General features: G+C 35.6%; 2 long non-coding RNA genes across 4 annotated transcripts; both read left to right on the forward strand.

Annotated features, from left to right (window-relative positions):
* The first annotated feature begins 3,913 nt into the window (after positions 1-3,913).
* LOC121416679 lies at positions 3,914-7,231 on the forward strand. Its single transcript, XR_005970234.1, has 3 exons — positions 3,914-3,954; positions 6,561-6,680; positions 7,217-7,231. It is a non-coding gene; the product is annotated as an uncharacterized LOC121416679 (long non-coding RNA).
* A 6,068-nt stretch (positions 7,232-13,299) lies between these two features.
* LOC121417519 lies at positions 13,300-24,215 on the forward strand. 3 transcript variants are annotated; one of them, XR_005970367.1, is made up of 5 exons: positions 13,300-13,450; positions 19,520-19,615; positions 20,258-20,335; positions 21,703-21,758; positions 23,824-24,215. It is a non-coding gene; the product is annotated as an uncharacterized LOC121417519 (long non-coding RNA). The 3 variants fall into 3 exon arrangements; XR_005970369.1 differs by lacking the exon at positions 13,300-13,450 and adding an exon at positions 13,527-13,586 and having other exon boundaries at positions 19,516-19,615; XR_005970368.1 differs by lacking the exon at positions 13,300-13,450 and adding an exon at positions 13,527-13,586.
* Positions 24,216-24,245: the final 30 nt, after the last annotated feature.

The following is a 24,245-nucleotide window of genomic DNA, read 5'->3' on the forward strand; positions in this document are numbered from 1 at the left end:
GACGAAAAAATCAGCAAAATTGATTCAGCCAATTTCGAGAAAAGTTGGCGACAAACATAGGTGCCAAGAATAAAGAAAGAAATAAAGAAATAAAGAAAGAAAATTCTGACGAAAACAATAGGTGATCTGTCGTAGACAGACCACCTAATAAAGAAAGAAAATTCTGACGAAAACAATAGGTGATCTGTCATAGACAGACCACCTAACTAGAATTTAATTCGTCATGCGGACGAATTAGGTGGTCTGTCATGATTTGTCATTCAGTGTCGGCTGATGTATGAAATAAATCATTTAGATATCATTGATAATCTTGATCGTAGACATCCTAAGTATAAGTTTTGACCATTGCTAACTGTGATTCTTGATGTGGTGATGACAATCGTCAGACATACATCTTCAAACAGATACATACAAGATAGATGATTATACCTCACGGATCAACACGGCAATGCCGGCATGATCCGGGGAGGTCCGGGATAGTTTTGCCCCAGATGACTGTGAACACGGCATCAACACGGCAGCTTCACACGGATCTACACGGATCATGCCGGCAGAGCACGTCGTCAACACGGACCAATACGTCAGGAACACGGACCTAGACGCAGCTACACGGACCACCACGTCAGCAGCACGGTCCTACACGTCAGCAATACGGACGAACACGTCAAATGCGTTATCCATTGAGCTAGCCATAGAGATGTATATTGTCAATAATATACATCTCTATGGAGCTAGCATATTCCCCATAGAGATTACACGTAAGCAAGTTTGAGAATTATATTTGATATACGCATAATTATATTCAGAGTCAGATAGATACATTCTACATACACAGATAAACCGATAGATAAATAGATCGAATAAAAGACAGACAGAAAATAGATCGATATATTTTGGATAGATATATAGATGAATAAACAGCAAAAAAGATATGAAACAGATTAAACATTAGATAGAGTGGCAAATAAATAGACTTAATCATTTTAAAGAAATAGATATTAGAATGAAAGATTAAAAGATAGACATACAGATAGACACCCTTATAAAAATCGCCAATGGTATTTGAATGGTGCCGAATGGTAGTTGAATGGTAATCTGAATGGTAAATGGTACGCGAATGGTATTTAAGTGGTGTTTCAATGGTAAGTTCTTAATGGTAATTGGTAGTTTATTTAATGGTAAATGGTATACCATATACCGAATGGTGTTTCAGTGGTATGTGACTAATGATATGATTGGTATGATGAATGATATACCATTTACCCAATGGTGTCTCAGTGGTATTCAATGGTGTCTCAGTGGTATGTGCTTGTAATGGTATGATTGGTATGATGAATAGTATACCATACATCCAATGGTGTCTCAGTGGTATACAATGGTGTCTCAGTGGTATTCAATGGTGTCTCAGTAGTATGTGCCTGTAATGGTATGATTGGTATGATCAATGGTATACCATACACCAATGGTGTCTCAGTGGTATACAATGGTGTCTCAGTAGTATATGCCTCTAATGGTATGACTGGTATAATGGTTGGTATACCATGCACCAATGGTGTCTCAGTGGTATACAATGGTGTCTCAGTGGTATTCAATGGTGTCTCAGTAGTATGTGTCTTTGATGGTATGACTGCATGGTATACCATGATATACCCAATGGTGTCTCAGTGGTATACAATGGTGTCTCAGTGGTATTCAATGGTGTCTCAGTGGTATGTGCTTGTAATGGTATGATTGGTATGATGAATAGTATACCATACATCCAATGGTGTCTCAGTGGTATACAATGGTATCTCAGTGGTATTCAATAGTGTCTCAGTAGTATATGCCTCTAATGGTATGACCGGTATAATGAATGGTATACCATGCACCAATGGTGTCTTAGTGGTATACAATGGTGTCTCAGTGGTATTCAATGGTGTCTCAGTAGTATGTGTCTCTATAATGGTATGACTGGTATGATGAATTGTATACCATATACCCAATGGTGTCTCAGTGGTGTCAAATGGTGCTGAGTAGTATGTGCCTCTAATGGTATGACTGCATGGTATACCATTATATACCCAATGGTGTCTCAGTGGTATACAATGGTGTCTCAGTGGTATTCAATGGTGTCTCAGTAGTATGTGCCTCTATAATGGTATGATTGGTATCAATATGGTGTCTTAGTAGTATGTGCCTAGTGGTATATAATATAATCATGTTGGATAATTGTAAAGCTATAGTGGCTTAGTGGTGTTTGCCTAATGAATGCCATTCGTGTTAATGCTGAATGATATGCCCAATTGCATTACCCATTAACATAATTCCGAAGATTTAAAGAAAATATATCAAAGATTAAAAGGTATTTAGAGTTAATTAAATATTTGACCTGTGACTTTTGCAAGCAGCTTCCCCAAATCAAGTGTAATCGCTCATGATTGTAAACATGGTCTCTTGCATTCTTTTAAATTGTCTTTGTCCTTATTAAGTAAAAGGTCTATATGTGTTTAAATATTATTGATCCAGTGGTTATGATACAATATTATAAATTTGTTATATTTTACTATTGTACATAAATTTAAATCTGATGCAATGGGTGCATGCAAAAATAAAATCAATCGGTCAATGAAATCTTTTTTGATAAAAAGGTTTTAATTTTTAATTAATAAGTTTTATTCTATTTTTATAATCATTTTGCTTGTTTATGGCCGCTTTTTATAAAAAGAACTATATATTTAGTGTTCCAAGAAGATATTTGCAATCAATCCCAAAATTCGATCAGATGCAAATTTACAGGTGATGATACATTAAGTTTATCTAGAACATATCAATTTGGATTTTTTTATGGATCAGTTGCAAGTTTGCAATGAAAAGTATGACTCTCATGATTTTGGAGTCTGAAATTGATTTGCGTTCGATTGCTTCGATTGCAAGTTTCTTGCAATGCCCCATATTTTGCTAAAAATGAATTCACTGTTGGTTGTCTTGGTCCCTCAACCTCTATCAAATTCCCATCCGCAAACCCTGATTTGGTCTGTCTGCAACGTCAAAAGCCCCATCTGACCCATTTGTACGCTATTATAGCTGCTTCCAATCATGAATTATTTCACCCTTTTTTTACAAATGATATTTCCAAAATTCTAATTCTATTTTAGGCTCTAAATATTCTTTCCCACTTGTGGACGGCGTTTATAAAGAGGAGAGCTATTCTATAGGCCGGCATTACTTGATTGAAATGATTTATCCACATGGTCTTGCTCCCTCACCCCTATCAAAATTCCCTGCCGCCATACAGGGTATAGTACAATGTAACAGAAAAGAAATCTACTGAATGAAATCTCAATTTCAATCATTTATACAAAAGCAAATTAAAAGGGAAGAGGAGTGAGTAAAAAATATATATATAGGGGAAAAAACAAGAAAAGAAAAAAGGCAAAGAAGAAAAGAAAGATTAACAGAAAAGAAAAAAAGACAACGAAAATAAAAAAGAAAATAACATAGAGAACAGGAAAAAAAAGTGAAGGGAACGAAAACTTTTTTCATAGATTCCAAGATCCAAGGAAAACAGTGGCATGCACTCACGCCATCATGGTTTCCAACCCAGAACCAATCGAGAGGAAAAAGAAGACACCCCTGATTTGGTTTTAATTCACCCCCCCCCACCCATATCGAGATGTGTATTTATCTTGGCGAAGAAGTCCCCTCCCCCCATATTTTGTCATAATTTATCCCCCCATATGCTTTGGCGAGAGGGGCCGCTTGGCTGCTTGCCAGGTAGCTCTATTATACGTGTTGTTCTCGCACTACGCACGCGCGAACGTCTAACCGCCAAGTGCAATATTTGAAAAAGAAAACTCGATCTACCGGTACTACCGTTTTGCTGTTGATAAGTCCGTCGATAATTCATCAAAAACTAAAGGAACACGGGTCAGATTCGGACAGCGACTTCAAAGTCATTTGTAGAAGGCTATAACAGTAAGTTCTATAACAATTTTCTTTGATTTATTTCTCAAATTGTCTCAAAATGTTAGATGTCGTTGTACTGCCACGTTCACGACATGCACGACCACTGCACTGCCACCGTCACTGCCCCGTTGGCGCTGGCCGCTGCTCTACGGGCCGGGACGTGGCTTTGACGATAGGGAGTGCTTATGGTTTATGCTTTGTATTGGCAGAGTTAAGATCGGCGAGCATTGAATAGTAATTCGCTCATATTGCCTGATGTTTATTGTCAATGTTTTACAAAAACCATCTCTGAATACATTGAATTCGTGAATGAATGATTTGTTAATGCTAATGTCAAGACTGTCAAAGTTTTAATTGTGAATAAATAGACCGTTACTGCACACGTTAATTTACTGAAATTGAAAACTTGCCGACAAATATTGCTTTGAAATTAGGCCTATAATTTGTTGTTGTTGTTGTTGATAGATGTTGGTAAATGAGATAAAATGGAGGTGAAACATGGTAAGGGTCCTAAAGTTTAAAAAATGATAAAGGCTACGCAGGTCTATAACTTTGCTACACTGTACACACCACTCATTGCACATACTATTTCAATGGTAAAATGTGCACTTTGTGTGTGGAACTGTGACTGGACGGAGTGACAAACGATTCCTATTCAATTTTTCTACAGAGGCTGCAATAAATATGCAGAGAAAACTGGCGCTAATGCAGTTTTGCACCGGCCGATTACCAGCATACCTCATCACCAAAACTTGTTCCCAAATGTCATGACAGGTCTCTCAGTCACATTTCGATGTTAATATACCCACCGTTTTTCAAAATATTGGGAATGGCTGTATTTAGTCTTCGATCTCGACGTCGTTGATCTAATCCGTAGACATCACTTCGCGGATCTCTCAGATTCGCCGTAATATTTATATGGACTGAAGTTAGCAACCAAATCATGCTAACATGTGGCAAACAAACTGCCAGCATGCCGCATGCGAATCTTTTGATCGCATAACTTCGGTCCATATCAACATGACGGCGAATCCAAGCGATCCGCAATATTTTGAAAAGTGGTGGGCATATTGTGTATTGATCTCAAAATGTGTGTAGACAATTCTGGTGGGGAGTTTTGCTTGAAGTTGCATGCACAACGAACAATTGTCCATAGACTGTGTACAACGGATAGATCGTCTCCGCACAGCGATTCGAAGACCGCTGATTGGTCAATAGCGCAGATCACGTCATGACCACGTGGTCCCAAAAATAATTCCTTTGGACTGCGTGCGGAAGTATCGATAACAATATCCAGTCATGTTGTGTACACGGTAAATGGTCTTGGTTCGTGATCGGATCGCTCCGGTATCGATCGAAAATTATCGAAACTGCAATTTCATGCATATTCACGCGACGCTCCAAAACCCGGAAGCCCATTGACTTTATGCACGTTGCGATAGACTCTACAAATTCCAAGGAACACGATGACATATAGACGCTAATTCGTAAGATTTTGACGGAAAAGCAAGAAGTATTCAAAATTCGCTTACCTGTGCGGTATCGGTGAGAAAATAGATCCTCCGAGAATACCTTTCATAATTCATATAAAATATAGGAAAATTGAAATTCTAGGTCGATTTTGGTACGAGGTGATAGGGAATTGCACACTTGTTTTGGTGGAATTCTGTGTGGGGAAACAAAAGGCTTGCACTGCGCATGCTTACTATATTTTCATTCATAAATTGGTTCTCGGCAGTGGCTGGATGACGTCATGTAATAAGCAAAAATGTACACGACCGCTACGTTCACGCTCCGCTATCCGTTGTACACAATTGTTCACTGTGAGTTGGCTGGTGTGAAACTGCATTAGTGCCGGAGGGTATTCTTAGATCCTTTCATGGGGCTAGGCATATCAATTTTTAAAGTAAATTTTATCCTCTTTTAAAGTTAAGTTTGTCCTGTGATCACATTTTATCTGTTTTTATTTATTTACTGATCAAAACTTGCCTAAAAAACGTCTGGAGTTCATCCACTGGCATATGATTGTCCATGAACGGATCCATGATTTCTCAAAGGGGGTAGTGGGGCACATTTTCCCAAGGAAACTTTAAATAACAAGCAAACCAAAAAGGAGATCCTCTTGTATGAGACAATATTTTTAATATATTTGCTGTAACTTTCGAAGGGGGAGGGGGAGAATACTTGTGTAAGAAAGCCACATTTTTATCAAACACATCAACTATTGCTCTCAAGGTGGGGGCACAGGTCAAATGTGCCCACTTGGATCTGCTTCTGCGATTGTCAATACCAGAAAAATGGAATTTATGTCATCGATTACCCTCTTGAAAATTGCTGCTCTAGAAATTTGATTTCAGATGACATAGCTATTACTAGTATAAAGCATGCACAGTTATAATACAGCCTTGTCTGAACTACGCTGAAATACTATCACATTTCCTTATTTTTATCCTAAATTCTGGGCTGGTAATCAGAGGTCCATGAAAAATATCTTTAACATTAAAGTTCTAAGATCATTATTTTTCTATTACTATATTAGTATTCTATTTTTGTTTGTATCTGCACATACATGCAGATTTTACAACACTTAAATTGATTTTATTTCATTTTCAAAGTTTGGACGACGGATACACTGGATGATAAGGTAGATGATCCAGCCTTATCTTGGAATGACACGACGGGTGTTGAACACAGAAAACGTACCGTGTACAAGAAACAATTGGAGTTTATGAAAGGTAGGTGTGTAAGAATTTTCTTCAGTAGAAAAAAATGCAAAGCTTCATGAGATAAAACAGATTGTATTCCTGCAGTGGCATAGCTGAAAAAAAACCTTGTCAGGAATGGTAAAAAATCCTTAGAAAGGACAAATGTCATCCCTATTTAGAGGAGCACACGTCTTTTCTGACACCCCCCCCCCCAGAAAAAAATCAGTATGTTGGCTTGGGGGGAAGGGTGGACACTTTTTCCCCAGGTATTCATTTGTTGTGGTATTTGTCATCATTGGGGCAACCTCCCATTATATAATAGGTTATTGTCTACCCATCTATGGTTAAACATAAATTTATTTATCATATTTTACAAAATGTTTTGTTGATATTTGTTAATTGGTATCATTCAATTGAATGGTAGAGTATACTGCAAATTTCTCAATATATAAAAAAATATATGAACTTCTAAAGAAAGCTTAAACACATGACAAGCATTCATATTTTGAACCCTTAGCTAATATACTGTCCTTTGCATTGTTTTCATCCAATATTTCTTATTACAGCTTCAAGGAATTAATCCTGCCGGGTACCCATTCACTTCATCTGGGTCTAGTGATGCACAGTGTGGATGAAATTCGGGCTGAAGGAAAACACACCATGGCTAGGACTCAAATTCACGACCCTCTGTTTGAAAGGTGAGAGTCAGAACCACTAGACCACGACGTTCCCAGCTGATGTCATATCCCCACTTGTTCTTTTGTATTTTATTACAAGAAGTCGCGCTAATTTACATTTTGTCCTCCGAGAACTATAAAAAATGGAGTGAAAATTTATTTCAAAGACATGTCCACCCTAACAAAAAAGTTGATTTGATTAAAAAGAGAAAAATCAAACATAAAAATCGGATGAAAAATAAGAAAGGTATGACATTTTTAAGTTTCGCTCAATTTCACTTAATAGTTACATGCACATCCAGGTCGGTATGCAAATGAGGGAACTGATGACATCACTCATTCACTTTTCTTTGTTTTTTAGATATGAAATATTATAATTTTCTCCTCATTGTCCTATGAAATAAAGTTTTATTTTTATTTTTTATTGTCAAATCTGTAAAAAAATTGAAATATTGTACAATTCAAACAATGAAAACCAAAACAAAAAGTGAGGGTCTTATTTTGCATCCGATTTAGATGAAATATTTTGCATGATGCTTGCCTGATTTTCTCTGTTGATTCAAAGCAATCTTTTCTGTGGTGGACTAGACCTTTAATGTGAAGATATGCATTGCTGGAAATAATGATATGATACTTGGGACATATCATACACACATGTATGAAAATATGAAATAATTATTTCATTTTATAGAATAAGCCTAACAAATATTCCTGACGATCGTGTGTACATTGGGTTAATTTTTTACCAAAATGTTGTTAAATTTCAAATTCAATAACTTTGTTATTATCAGATTTTAATGAAATTTTCAGCATGATCCTTTTCTGATTCATTCTCTCCCTACCAAAATCTCCCCTTTTCTCATGCTTTCTTTCTATGGTCCCCTTCATTCTCCTTATAACTATGTTATATGTAAAGTGTAACCGGTCGTCCAACCAATTTGATTGAAGGGCTAGAGGTACTCGAGACTGAAAGCTATGTGATATAATTCAAAGTGTACATCAGACAAACAAAAAACACTGAAAATCTCATCCAAATTTGTTTAGGATTAACAAAGTTTTGACGAATTAAAGTTGTTATTTTTTGCTAAAACTGTTCTCTGCAAGTCCTCATGAATATACAACATCACAATTTATATATTTTTTGTATTATATGAATTTAAATTTTGTCCAAGCTCGGTTGTAAAAAATTACGATTGACTACTGATTTACTGTGTAAGACAATATAACACAACAAAAATAGACAGAAAAGAAATAAGTGGGTATCTTGTATATATTATTTTCTATATATTTTGCAAAAAAGGTCTCTATTTTTCTTGTTTTTTAGTTTTCCAAATTGAATAATTTTCTTTACTTATTTTCATTATATTTTTTTCTATGTGTGATATATTATTTATTTCTTAATGTATCATTATTGTATTTATGATAAACTTTTGGCGTGTTTCTACAGTAAATCATTAAAAACAGTTTATCTTTTCCGGACTTGAATAACCTTATCGTTCTTAAACCAACCTGTTTCTACAGACTGAATAATCTGATTAACTTGCATTTCGCGTCGCAAATACGGTGGAAATCGGAAAATTCAACCTATAACCTCACATTGCATTTTGGTATGTCAAAAATTGCATCTCGTTAGGAAAATTTTCGAAATTCATGGTAGATCTCACTCATTGTAGCAGTTACACGTTTCGCGAGCAGCTGGCGAGATAAAAAACGGCCAGAATATATGTTTACTGTGAGATCGCACTTCTTGGTTCAAGCACTTAAGCCAGACACGTATGCTATTTTGCCCCGTGTTTTTACAGAAAAGTTAAACAGATTAACATGGCAATAACCACCTCTCAGAGAGATGGTTATGAGAAACCGTATTTTGCGCGATGCAATTTATCAATAAACCGCATCGCGTCTGTTTCTACAGGAAAGTTATCAGGGATTCTGGATACTTAGGCAGGTAATACCTTTTAACAATTCTATGTAGAAACATGCCATTGATATATCTTTTTAGGTGAAAAGAAAAAAGAGACCAATTTGGGAGTACTATTTTCCCCCCTTTTGGGGATATTTCATTTCTTCTAGGTGTGGTACCCTTTATTCATTTGGCCATGTGAAGGCTATCACACATTTTGAGTTTAATCTTCGAAATTTGGTGTTCATTAGTTTGTTGTCCAAACTCTGTCTTACATGTAAATTTGTTTATAGGAAGATTAACATAATATTTATGTGGAGTGCAGTCATTGATCTCTTGTGGAGTCGCACAGTCACATGTATTCATAATATGGTGCTTTTATGCCATACCTGTCAATACTTTTTTGTACTTGAACTTATTAGTAAAAAAATGTTTATTAATGTCGTTGAAAGCAATTACACACAACAGATTTAACATCAAGTTTATTGTATTACAAGTATCAGGTTTGTATGCAGAACAGTGGTTTTGCCAAGTACTCAATCCATGTAAAAAGCAATATGAGAGAACAGGTTGATTCTTGGAAATGTTAGCCTTCATTTGTTGTGTTTTTCAATCAAACTCTGTCTTGATGCATGTTTACTTTTAGATAACAAGATTGACAGAGTATAGATATCAACGAGGAGCTAAGTCATATATATTAATAACTTATGTGCTTTAATTATAAAGTCTATACTTGTGAATACTCTGTGCCATTTATGCTGTACTTAAACTTCTTATAGTAAAAACATTTTATTGACGTTCTTGAAATAAGTAACTGTTTTCATTTTTTTTCTTATGTATACTTATTCCATTATTAAGCCTACCACTAACCCCAGAGATATGCTGTTCACCAATGGTCTACCATTCACTGTACTTTATTGGCCTACTATACATTGCACATCGTTGTTCTACTGTCTACCATTCAGTGTAAACCATTGGTCTACCATTGAACTTGTGGTCTATAGTGTATGACCAATGGTGTTATTTGAATGGTTGACTAATAGTATAGTGTGTATGACAGTGTTGTATGGTAAATGGTAGGTCAATGGTGTACGGTGTATGGTAAGCCAATGGTGTATGGTAAGCCTATGGTGTACGGTGAATAGTAGTTCAATGGTGTATGGTAGGCCAATGGTGTACTGTAAATGGTAGGTCAATGGTATACGGTGTATGGTAGAATGGTGTAAAGTGAATGGTCAATCAATGGTGAATGGTGTGTGGTGTACGACGAATGGTAGTTGAATGGTGTATGGTGAGCGGTGAATGGTACGTGAATGGTGTACGACGAATGGTAGTTGAATGGTGTATGGTGAGCAGTGAATGGTACACGAATGGTGTACGGCGAATGGTACGCGAATGGTGTACAGTGAATGGTGTACGATGAATGGTACGCGGATGGTGAATTGTACACGAATGGTGAATGGTACACGAATGGTGAATGGTACACGAATGGTGTATGTTGAATGGTAGGCGAATGGTGTATGGTGAATGGTGTAAGGTAATTGGTAGGCCAATGGTGTCCAGTGAATGGTGGCTGAATGGTAAATGGTAGGCCAGTGAATGGTGGCTGAATGGTGAATGGTGGTCAATGGTAAACCTGTCTATAGTGGCCATATGGTAGATCAATGGTGAATGGTGTTTGATCAATGGTATATGAATGGTAAATGGTGCTCATGAATATGGTAATAGTAAGGTCCGAATTATTTAAATTAGTTTGAATGGTATACCATTGAGGCTTGAATGGTATACCATTGGTGTATGGTGGGTGCGGTGCGAATGGTATTCCAATGGTATATCAATGGTGTATGATAAATGGTAGTCAATGGTATACCATTCAATTTTTTTTATAAGGGCATGCATATTAAAACGGATAGATATGAGATAAATAGATGAAAAATAGTTTAAAGATAGATGGATAGATGGAGAAAAGATATAGATAGATAGATTGATATGAGATACATATATAGGTAAACATATAACTATTTAAACATAGAAATAGATATTAGATTGAAAGATAAAAAGATAGACATACAGATAGAAACACATATCTGAACAGTTAGATAGATAGTCAGATAGATATATGAATTGGAAGGTATATAAACTATAGGTGGATAGTTTTTTAATATTCCCTTATCCCCCTAACCTGTGTAGTTTCTGCCCCTTTTTTCTTTTTTTTTGTTATTCAACCCTATTCTGCCGTTCTTCATAAATGGTCTAGATTGTCTTTACTTTTAATTACATACGATTAAGAGAACTTTAAATTTATTCTAAGGGACCTACAATTACAAGCTTCTCTTTTTAATATGTCCCTCATTTTCATTTTCACATGCTAACTGTAATCTATAATTTGTCTACTTATCAAATTGTATCTGGAATATAAAGAATTCTTTATATTTCATCTATTTCTTATGAATTTGTTAATTAATTTTTGAAGTATTCTTACAACACTTATTCTGCTTTGTACATTTATACATACAGTGGCGTGCCGTCGGTCATGACATGGGGGGGGGGGCACCAGCAAAAATTTTGAGTCACTAGTGAGCGCGCGATGCGCGCCCAGTTGACAGGTATACTGACCTAATAGAGTCAGTGCCATTAAACATTTTTTTTATATTCAGACTTAAAAGGGACACTTCAATTAATCTTTTGTAATCATGATACGTACGTGTCTCACTAAATAATGCGAGCGCGAAGCGCGAGCTGAAATTTTTGTAAGTATTGACCCCAAACAGGAAGATTTTAATTGAGTATTATATTTAGGAATCCATAAGAGTATACACATCTCACCATAGTCATCTAATGCGAGTGCCAACAAGCACTTGCTGATTTTGTTAGAATTACATCTAAACATGCACATAATGCACTTGTAATCATGATTAACATACCCATCTCACTGATCAAATCTTGCGAGGGCGAAGCGCGAGCTAGAAATTTAGGAAATTCAGACCCGAAGAGGGACATTGTTTGTAGGAATTCACGAAGACCATACGTAGTTCACTTAACATATGATGCGAGCGCGAAGCGCGAGCTGAAAAATTTTGATATTCAGATCAGAAAAAGGGACATTTTAAGGACTGATTCTAGGAATTCATGGAGAGCAGACATATTTCACCAATCCACTACTGCGAAGGAAATGTTTTTATTAAGACTTTAAAATGGTGCAATCACTTTAAGTAGTCTTGAAAAAGAAGCATACTATTGTACATAAAACAATAATCACTCGAAGTGCATCGAATTATATTTGGCAGTATGTTGTATACTGACTTGAAAACTGGAAGATTTAGTATTACAGGGTTATATATCTCGTTAAACAGACAATGCGAGCACTATAGGAACAATGAAGACATAGGACCTGAGCAGATCGTAAATTTATGAAAAAATGTTTCTTATGTAATATAACATAATTACGATATAATATAACATTATAATAAACAATAATATCTTCCCACTACGTTATTTTCCTTTCTCCCTCTTTTTCTCCTTTTCCCCTTTTTTTGGTCTGCCGATTGGGGGAGCACGTGCCCCCCATGCCCCCCCCCCTTAGTTACGCCACTGTATACATATATGCATATATATGTTTATGTTTATTATCAGAAAATGGAAGTGAAATAAACTAAACTGAAAATGAAAATAGATAGATAGATGGAGAGACTGACAGACAGACACACAGATAGATAGACAGATAGATAGATAGATAGACAGATAGATAGACAGATAGATAGATATACAGATAGATAGATAGATAGATAGATGGATACATATATTATGTAGGTAGATGGATAGACATGTAAACAGACACAGATAGATATTCTTTAATTGTAAGATAGGGTTCTATATATATAGTTTTTATCATTGAAATTGTTCATGACAATGAGCAAGATGAAATTAATCATTTGTGTAATATTGATGATTTGCATAATATATGTTTTTGAAATTAATATTTATTATTAATGATGTCATAATAAAAATGGCATTACAACAATTTTATGAGAGCAATTGCAATATTGGTTGACGCCCCCTATCGATACAGATATGCATGCTCGAGCGCATGATAAACAACGTGTTGGACGAGTTATTGTTTTAAAGAAGTTTTGTTTAACTTTCAAGCTTGTTGTCTGCCATACCGGAAATTTTGGAGCCTGTGTCTCTGTCTCTGAGACTGAGAGTAAAACTGTTGTAGCGTGAGGACTAAAGTCGTTAATTATATTAGGCCTAATTAGGGTCTTTTGACATCTTGATCTTGCCTACTGCCTACGGCTACGCCGTAGCCGTCGTCACGGCCTTCGCTGTATTCGTACGTGTGTTAACTGTTCATTGGTAAGAATTCATGTCACACATATATGTGTAGGCCTACGGTATGGCACGGGCATCTGCATGATAGGACACGTCTGTTATTAATACGGTACAAGTGGTTTGTTGCAAGAAACTTATATGCAATTGATTGCAAATTTCAAGTGTAAATTTAAATACAAGAGACATATCGATGTTAGCTTAGCTAGCAAATCTGTTTATGGAAGATAATCAGACATAATAATGATAAGGGACTTGGCTTTAAATTAATTTAATCTAGCTAGGGTAATCCTCTGTTTTCGGGGTCCAAATTATATTAGGTTGCTAACTTCAGGCAAAAGTCACAAATGCACTTACAATGCAATGAGAATAAGTCGTCCGCAAGCTACAAGGCCGTGAACGTACGAGCGCGCTCGATCGCCTATCGGCCTGGCTGGTCAATTGACTGCAGCTGCACTCCCGGGGGAGTCAAGCTAAAGGTGGGGGGGGGGGCCAATAGATACATATATATTGCTATAGGCCTATATCACCTCTTCTGTTTGAGGGGATTTTATTAATTGTGGCATTGGGGGTACATTTTAGGGCATAATGCAAATGATGACATTGGTAGCAAGGAGAAGGGGTGGTGGCAAGAGGGGATGAACTGCTCCATTATTAAGGGGCACAGGCACAAGGGGGGGGGGTCCAATAGATACATATATATTGCTATATAACATCTCTGTTTGAGGGGATTTTATTAATTGTGGCATTGGGGGGTACATTTTAGGGCATAATGATGACATTGGTAGCAAGGAGAAGGGGTGGTGGCAAGAGGGGATGAACTGCTCCATTATTAAGGGGCACAGGCACAAGGGGGGGGGGGGTCCAATAGATACATAGGGGTCATTCCATGCCAATTCACGCAATGAAAGTGCAATTTTGCACGCGACCCTCTCGGAATTCGTTGTAAATTTGTATACATAAAATTCACCATGGCCTTAGCACAAAACAAAAAAAATTAGTCAAATTGGTCCATCGGTTCTCGCGCTACAGCCCGCCCTTTTCTCCTTGTTTTGACAAAAATGGGTGTGACCTTCAACTTTCAATGGCCATTGTGTCGTAACGTGTTGACCAATTTTCACGAAACTGGTACCATTTAATAGGAAATTCAGAGAGGAATCCAAAACATGCATCAAATAATGTATTGGAGCGACTTATAAGGTCGTGACCCTTGACCTATTCTTTGACCTTGAATTTGACCCCCGGACAAATAATTTTTTGACTTGATTTTCGTGTATGTTAATTATTTGTATGATATTGACAAAATATGTTAAAACCAATGATGATATTTTATTTCTTCACCTTCAAAAACTCTTCCAAAGATATCATGAATGAAATTTCACTCTAGTCCGACATACTGATATTCATGTTAGTAAAGTGTTTACCAGTTACATGATTTCTTCCAGTCTTTAAGTCACAGTATGCAAACACATGATAAGAAATTAAGCTCATCAGTTCACAACTGAAACATTAAACATTTATGCTCATGAATAGGTATCTGTTTAGGCATTTTTATGTTCAGCAATATATATCATATATGTATATTACGGATCCTTAAATAAGCATATACTCAACAATTTGATGATAAAAGTACCAGGTAAACACTTTACTAAGAAGAATATATACATATATGATATATATTGCTGAACATAAAAATGCCTAAACTGATACCTACTGATGAGCATAAATGTTTAATGTTTCATTTGTAAACTGATGAGCTTAATTTCTTTTAGCTCATGTGTTTTCATACTGTGACTTAAAGATTGGAAGAAATCATGTAACTTTTGAACACTTTACTAACATGAATATCAGTATGTGGGACTAGAGTGAAATTTCATGGTATCTTTGGAAGAGTTTTTAAAGGTGAAGAAATAAAATGTCATCATTGGTTATAACATATTTTGTCAATATCATACAAATAATTAACATACACGAAAATCAAGTCAAAAAATTATTTGTCCGGGGGTCAAATTCAAGGTTAAAGAATAGGTCAAGGGTCACGACCTTATAAATCGCTGCAATACATTATTAGATGCATGTTTTGGATTCCTCTCTGAATTTCCTATTAAATAGTACCACTTTCGTGAAAATTGGTCAACACGTTATGACGCAATGGCCATTGAAAGTTGAAGGTCATGCCCATTTTTGTCAAAACAAGGAGAAAAGGGCGGGCTGTAGCGCGAGAACCGACGGACCAATTTGAATAATTTTTCTGTTTTGTGCTTGGGCCATGTTGAATTTCATGTATACCAATTTACAACGAATTCTGAGACGGTCGGGTGCAACCACTGGGTGAATCCAGATGGAATGACACATATATATTGCTATATAACACCTCTGTTTGAGGGGATTTTATTAATTGTGGCATTGGGGAATTAACGAACCTTCGGAATAACGAGCATCACCCATACCTACATGTATACATATGCACGCTCACATATTTACCAACAAACATACACATATACACAAACCCATACTCATGCACACATACAAACAACTACACACACAGACATGCACGTGATCGCAATCACTCATTCACTCACAATTTTACTCGATCACGCACTTGCTCTTTACATACAATACGCTGTTATTAAACACCATGCCATAAATAAAATCTCATAGTATACCGAAGGGGTGCTTTATACACGTAGCAATACATGTATCTATCACCCAAACCCCTTGTGCCCCCCTTGCACCCCCTTAATATCAGACAGGTTCATCCCCTCTTGCCACCACCCCTTCCCACCACCCCTTCCCTTGCTACCAATGTCATCATTATGCCCTAAAATGTACCCCCAATGCCACAATTAATAAAATCCCCTCAAACAGAGGTGTTATATAGCAATATATATGTATCTATTGGACCCCCCCCTTGTGCGTGCGCCCTTAATAATGGAGCAGTTCATCCCCTCTTGCCACCACCCCTTCTTGCTAGTGATGTCATCATTATGCCTAGGGCCTATATCTAAATAATGAATTATTTGCAGTATTGCACACATATTATTTCTAGTCATATACTAAATGGCTGCTAACTTCACCAAACTCATCTCTGCAAGCAGGCTGCATATCACACAGTCACTGACATTAATTTTTACACCTGAATTCTGCAACACCCATTTCCCTACCCACGGTAGACAGGAAAATGAGGAATAACCGTCGTTCCTGGGATTTAGATCTATTCAAATCAACAATTTTTGACATTTTACTACAGGACCTAATAGGACCATTCACCAACGGTAATGTGTTAATGCGACCCTGCATGTGTAACCTGGCATGACAATTCGGGGAGCGGGTTTTGTCCCGATTTTTCATTTCTTTTAGATTCTAAATAACATATTATCTTGAACGAAGGCCCACTATTTTTGTCAGACTCTAATCTTTATATTAATACAATGCAAAATGTATAAAATATCGAAAATATACGTTACCGACGAGTTATTCCCCGGGTTAATCCTTAATTTTTAATTTTCTGCCGGAGAGGAAAATATGGAAGCCGTCAACAAGTTGTGCTTTTATCAAGGCTTTCCGATTAAATTTTTTATATCTTGGCCAATCAATGCAAGCGACAAGTTCCGAACGCACGGACGTTTACATGTACAAGAGTAAAGCAGCGGCACAAATTGCGATATGTAGCGACTGGTATATACGTTTGTAAGGATGATGACGTCATCCAAGATGGCAATTTATGTCGACCAATGAAATGATCAAAGATGACAATGTTTTGATCGTCTTTTTAAATAGACCAAAACTAAGCAAATGATTTAGGCCCCTAAAACCCAGGGGCCGATTGCACTTTGCAAGAACCGTCTTTCGTGTTGCTTATTTATTATGATGCGCCATCATGTGAAACGCATTTTAAATAAATTGCCTTCAAACATATATTATTCATCCGTTAAAGTAAACAAAATCTTTGTTCATAAAATGATATGATATATAATGAAATTGTATACCAATCGATTTAAATGGTAGTTAACAAATTTTATTTGTTTATCATAGTACATTTCATAAATATCCTGCATACAGTGCATCATAAAAGATGGGCGACACAAAAGACGGTCCTTGGAAAGATTCTTTCGTGCAATCAGCCTCAGGATTACCGAAGATAATTAGCATTCAACTGGAATTTGTAGTTAGTTAGATCTACAAGATGTATGATTGAATTTAAAACCTAAAATTAACTTGGAATCAATTGCAAGTGCAAGTTTCTTGCAACACCCCAAGTTAGTAGGCCTAGATCTAGACAAAAAAAGCGATCTGTTATGGGGAAATTTTGAATATTTCTGACATTGACTGGCCTTGCCTTTAGACAGATGACAAGATGTTATGCATGCAGGGAGGGTGAGATCAGTGGTGTAAACTTTGGGCTTGTTATTTGTAACCTCGATTTTTTTCTCCATTTCTCCTGTAGGCCTGATATATGTAAGTGGTATAGTCTAGAACTAATTAGACCCTATTTAGAAATAGAGAAAATGTGGACCATTTGGTGGTGTTTTAATTTGGTACAAATATAGTGCATACAAAGAGTGTTAAAAAATAGAATTTACACATGGTGGCAAAAGTGGTTTTTGTCTCACCTGCATAGCAGAGTGAGAATATAGTTGCCACTTTTCCGGTGGCAGCGGCGGCGACGGCCGCGGCGTCAAGATCAAATCTTAACCTGAGGTTAAGTTTTTGAAATGACATCATAACTTAAAAAGTATATGGACCTAGTTCATGAAACTTGGCCATAAGGTTGATCAAGTATTACTGAACATCCTGCATGAGTTTCACGTCACATGACCAAGGTCAAAAGGTCATTTAGGGTCGATGAACTTTGGCCAAATTGGGGGTATCTGTTGAATTTTCATCATAACTTTAAAAGTTTATGGATCTGATTCATGAAACTTGGACATAATAGTAATCAAGCATCACTGAACATTTTGTGCAAGTTTCAGGTCTCATGATTAAGGTCTAAGGTCATTTAGGGTCAATGAACTTTGGCCGAATTGGGGGTATCTGTTGAATTACCATCATAACTTTGAAAGTTTATTGGTCTAGTTTGTTAAACTTGGACATTAGAGTAATCAAGTATCACTGAACATCTTGTTCGAGTTTCAGGTCACATGATCAAGGTCAAAGGTCATGTAAGGTCAATGAACTTTGGCCATGTTGGGGTTTTTTGTTGAATAACCATCATATCTCTGTAAGTTTATTGGTCTAGTTCATAAAAAAGTGGACATAAGAGTAACCATGTATCACTGAACCTCTTGTGCGAGTTATAGTAGTATTCAAAGTCAGCACTGCTGCTATATTGAACCGCGTGATGCAGGTGAGACGGGCAGAGGCATTCCACTTGTATTTGAATAATTTAGTTGTGTGCGCATTGGTTGCTATGGGAGGCCATATCTTAGCAACCATTTGACCTTGGGGCAAAATATTTCAGATTTTTCCGTCAGACACTTGGGGCAACATTTGGTGCGAGTTTAAAGAAAATCGAAGAGGGTCTGGTGACAAATTGTCTGAAAATTGGTTGATTTGATGTGGATTGACCCATATTTCATTTGAATTTCCTCTTTTATCACATCTATCCATAGATCATGTGTTTTTTCTACATGAGGGCATGTAATACATATATTTTAAGAATACATCATGGATAAAGAGTTTGTCTCATAACAAAAAGCAAAAACAGACATTTTGAGGGTATTTTATAGTCTACCAAAGGGAAAGTTGTTCATTAATGACATCACACATCCTTGTCGCATTGCCAATGGGAGGATCTCCATGGCATTACTGATTGCAGTATTCAAATGCTCATAACTTTCTCATTATTTGTCCGATTTTTCTCAAACTTTCTTTATTCTTATTCTTTGATTTTTCTGTTTTTACAGAAAGGTTTCATTCCCCTTTAATTTATATTTTATGTGTTACTTTTCTCAAGACAGTTTACATGTACATCAGTTCAGTTGAAATTGAAGACTTCTTCAAAGCCAAGTTTCAGTTTTTGTCAACTCAAGGAGCATTTGCAGCCTCATTTGTGTGTAAGTATATTTTTAATATAAGTAGATCTAGGCCTACTTGGTGATTCAAAATGTTTCTAAATATGTTTTTTAGCAGTTCATTAAAGTAGCATAATTTGATGCACATGATTTGTCTGTGCAGTGTTATGTGCCAGTCAGATAATGTTCTCTGATCAGTGTTGCTTTTAAAGGGTAATAGAATAAAAGGAGAATTGGTTGAGTGTGCTGTCAGTTTTAGATATTTGATTGTGAAATTTGGTGTATAATGTAGGGATGTAGGGACAATATATCGAGATTTTTATTTCATGAGACCAAAGGTCACAAATTCTATAAAATACTTAAACATAAACCATTCTTGACATAACTTAAAAAATTATTTTATGGATCTACTTTAAATGTGGATTATATGTGCATAGGGATGTGGCAATAATCTGATTACTAATTGAGGTTATAAGATGAAAGGTGAAAGGTCACAAATTTAATAAAATACATTAAAAAACAGACTATTCTTGCAATAACATAAAAATTGTTTCACAGATATACTTCGAACTTGGTTTGGGTTAACAATGGTTTGGTTCAGTTTTGGGGTGATGAGTTCAAAGATGTTTTTAAGAGCGATCTAGTTCAATATCACATGTGTGTATTATTATTTTTTTTAAACAGGTAATTTCAGAGTCTCATCTTGAGGCAATTCAGCGAAGGCTTGCGCTGAAGGTGTTTATATTGTTATTTCTGTGTACAGTAGGTATATTTTTATTACATCTTCCATGTTAAGATTCATTATGTATTATGTTTTTTTTTTGGGGGGGGGTGGGGTGAGGGAGTGTTTCATTAATCCTATTACATGTATACATAATGTAGCAAAAAAAAATACTTTTCTCTTTCCTTTTTTGGGGCTATCTATTTTCAATAGCGAGACTGTACAGGATTGTACAGAAAAAATAGCATATTTACTTTTTTCATTATCTTTTATGGGTCAATCGACATCAAATCAACCAATTTTCAGACAATTTGTCACTCGACCAACTTTGATTTTCTTTAAACTTGCACCAAATGTTCCCAGAAGTGTCTGATTGAAAAATATGAAATATTTTGCCCCAAGGTCAAACGGTTGCTAATATTGGCCTCTCTTAGTAATCAATGCATGTTCAACAACTGAGTTTAAATAAAATTTATTGATTGCTGCAGCCAAGTTTGATGAGATAGAATACTCACTTTATGTAAATTGGAAGAACTTTTTGGTGTTTACATGGGCAGTATATTATGGCGCGGATCTAATCAGCTATTATTGTGCACGATGTCGTTGAAAATGGTTTTCAGCGGCCAAGTCAATGTTTTGGGGTGCCCGCTTGGAGGTTCATAACTTCCAAATTCAAAAAGGTTGGAACCCAATATTGTGTAGATTTGAAGATCATGACCATGGCTCATCCGTTTTGTTTGATTTGTTTTGTTTTGATGGGTCAATAAACTTCATTGCTTAAATTTGATGATTGAAAACCATTTTCAAAATTTCATGTATGAATTAGCAGCATAATAGATTCATATAAAGTAAAAATTCAAATATTTCTCAAATAAAGTTATGCAGCTCTTTACATTACATCACGGAAGACGTATGTACCAATTTATATAGCAAACATGCAGTATGTGGCCGAGATCCCTCGAAAGAGAGAAGTGTGGAAATACCCGGGAGAATCAATTGAGTATTAATTTGTTGTGTTTTTTCTTTTTCTCTCTCTCTGTTGTATTGTGTTGTTTTGTTAGTTGTTAAATCAGTTTCATATCACTCATCTCATACCATTTCACCTTCACCCTCAGATCCTTTAGACGTAAAGGTGCGAGAAGTAAGAAACTCATTAAGAACCTCATCCCAAACTTCATATTGTAAACATTTCATTTATACCATATACCATACCATTTCATCTTCACCCTCTCACCTTTAGACGTAAAAGTGAGAGACAAAAGGAACTCATTTAGAACCTCAGAAACTTCATTTTAAACTTTCATTGGAATTTCATCTGTTGTCATGATTGGAATTATTTATCTATAACAAAGAGGAACTTTAGTTTCTGGAAAGCACCTTATTGTTTTTTTTTTATTTTCCAAAACAGGTTATTTCAGAGGGCAGAAGGCCATTTCTTGGAGGTAGTTAAATTGTTATTACAGCGTAAGTATATTTATAAATATAACAAAAAAGTAATAACCCCCTCCCCCTCATTTGAGAGTACCAAAGTTTTGTACAAAATAATTTTGTAAGTAAAATTTTTGTAGACATTTTGTACTACAATTGACTTAGTTTTATGAAAATAGACCAATATGTAGTCACATATGAATAAGCAATGTTAAAAGCTAAAAAAAACTTTATATATGTATGGAAGGATGGCAATGATCTGATTAGATTTTGGGGTTGTGGGGTCAAAGATCAATGGTCAAGAAATAAATAAAATACATAAAAAATACATTTTTCTTGCAATATAAAAAAAAAGGTTTCGCGGATTAACCCTAAACTTGGATCATATGTGCATTGAAGGGTGGGAAGGATTTGATTTGTTTTGGTGTTTATGAGGTCAAAGATCAAAGGTCATTAATTGAATAAAGTACATCAAAAAATGACGAATTTTGCGATAACTCGTAAACTGTTTCAGCAATCAACTTGAAACTTATTCATGTATGAATTGAGTGGTGACAATGATCTGATTAGTTTTTTGGGATCACGAGATCAAAGGTCATGAAATCAATAAAATATGTAAAAAATACAATGTTCTCACGATAACTGAAAATCCGTTTCACGGATCAAGTTCAAACTTGGGTCATATGTGTATTGAGGATGACAGTGATGTGATTAAAGGAGAATGAAACCATTGGAAGAAGATAGCCTGTGTGAAAACAAAAAAATCAAAGAAACAGGTCAACAAAAGTTTGAGAAGAATTGGACAAATAATGAGAAAGTTACGAGCATTTGAATATTGCGATCGCTAATGCTATGGAGATAGGAAATTGACAATGCGACAAAGATGTGTGATGTCACTTGTGAACAACTCTCCCCATTACTTTAGAAAATATTTAATTTCAATTGTCTCTTTTATCACATCTATCCATAGATCATGTGTTCTTTCTACATGAGGGCATGTAATATTTTTTAAGAATACATCATGGATAAAGAGTTTGTATCATCATAACAAAAAGCAAAAAGAGACATTTTGAGGGTATTTTATAGTCCACCAAAGGGAAAGTTGTTCATCAGTGACATCACACATCCTTGTCGCATTGCCAATAGGAGGATCTCCATGGCATCAGTGATTGCAATAGTGAAAAGCTCATAACTTTGTCATTATTTTTCTGATTTTTCTCAAACTTTCTTTATTTTTATTCCTTGATTTTTCTGTTTTTACACAGGCCTATTTGTTCCAAAGGTTTCATTCCCCTTTAAATTTGGGATTGATGAGGTCAAAGGTCACGAATTCAATAAAATACTGTAAAAGTAGATTGACTATTCATGTAATAGTTAAATACAAGGTTGATTATTTTAATCAACAAAAATACATTGTCAACCATAATATATTTATATATATTTTGATTATAATATTATTGTTATATTATTTTGGGGAAAGTGCTTAACTTTAATTTTCTGGGGGGGGGGGGGGGAGGGGGATTCTCCGTAATGTGAAAAACTGTTGATGCGGCAATCCTTGATTAAATATACAATTATTTCTACTATAAGTTATGAAAATTCACTTGTTTTCTGCTTTATATGCCTGAAATAGTTCAAGTATCAATCCCCTTTGAAAAAACAATAAAAAACACAAGGTAGAAAACCAGAGAAATATGTAAGAAATTATAAAAACAATAGAAAACATACCAATTTTTTAAATATAGTTTTGATTATAACTTTCAAAAGAGTCTTCAAACTAAAATCAAAAGTTCATGGCTTATATTTAATGATTAAAAACTATTTTCAAAATTTCATGTATGAATTAGCAGCATAATTGATTGATATAAAATAAAATTCAAATATTTTGCAAATAAAGGTATGCAGCTTTTTAGGTTACATCTAAAGGTTACATTTATAAAGCAAACATGTAGTTTGTGGCCGAGATCCCCCCCCCCCCCCCCCCCCGGAGTGAGAAGAGTGAAAATACTTGGGAGAATCAATAGAGTATTAATTTGTTTTGTTTTTTCCTTTTCTCTCTCTGTGTGTTGTATTGTCTTGTTTCTGTTGATTGTCAAATCAGTCCATATCACTCATCTCATACCATTTCACCTTCACCCTCAGATCCTTTAGACGTAAAGGTGCGAGAAGTAAGAAACTCATTTAGAACCTCATCCTAAACTTCATATTCATAACATTTCATTCATACCATATACCATACCATTTCATTTTCACCCTCTCACCTTTAGACGTAAAGGTGAGAGACAAAACGAACTCATTTAGAACCTCAGAAACTTCATTTTAAACTTTCATCGAAATTTCATCTGGAAGTCTGTCTACCAATTCACGACAATAACCCTTGCATTTAGAGGCTTGGGTGAGTCACAAGGAATTGGGGATAGCAACGAACAAACAGAACTTTTAAACACATAATTCTTTTAAACGCATAATTCTTTTAAACAACTTAAAAAACTATAAAAAAAAACAAACTAAAAACAAACAAAC

Source organism: Lytechinus variegatus, chromosome 6 (assembly GCF_018143015.1).
Source record: "Lytechinus variegatus isolate NC3 chromosome 6, Lvar_3.0, whole genome shotgun sequence".
In the NCBI taxonomy this organism is placed as follows: domain Eukaryota; kingdom Metazoa; phylum Echinodermata; class Echinoidea; order Temnopleuroida; family Toxopneustidae; genus Lytechinus; species Lytechinus variegatus.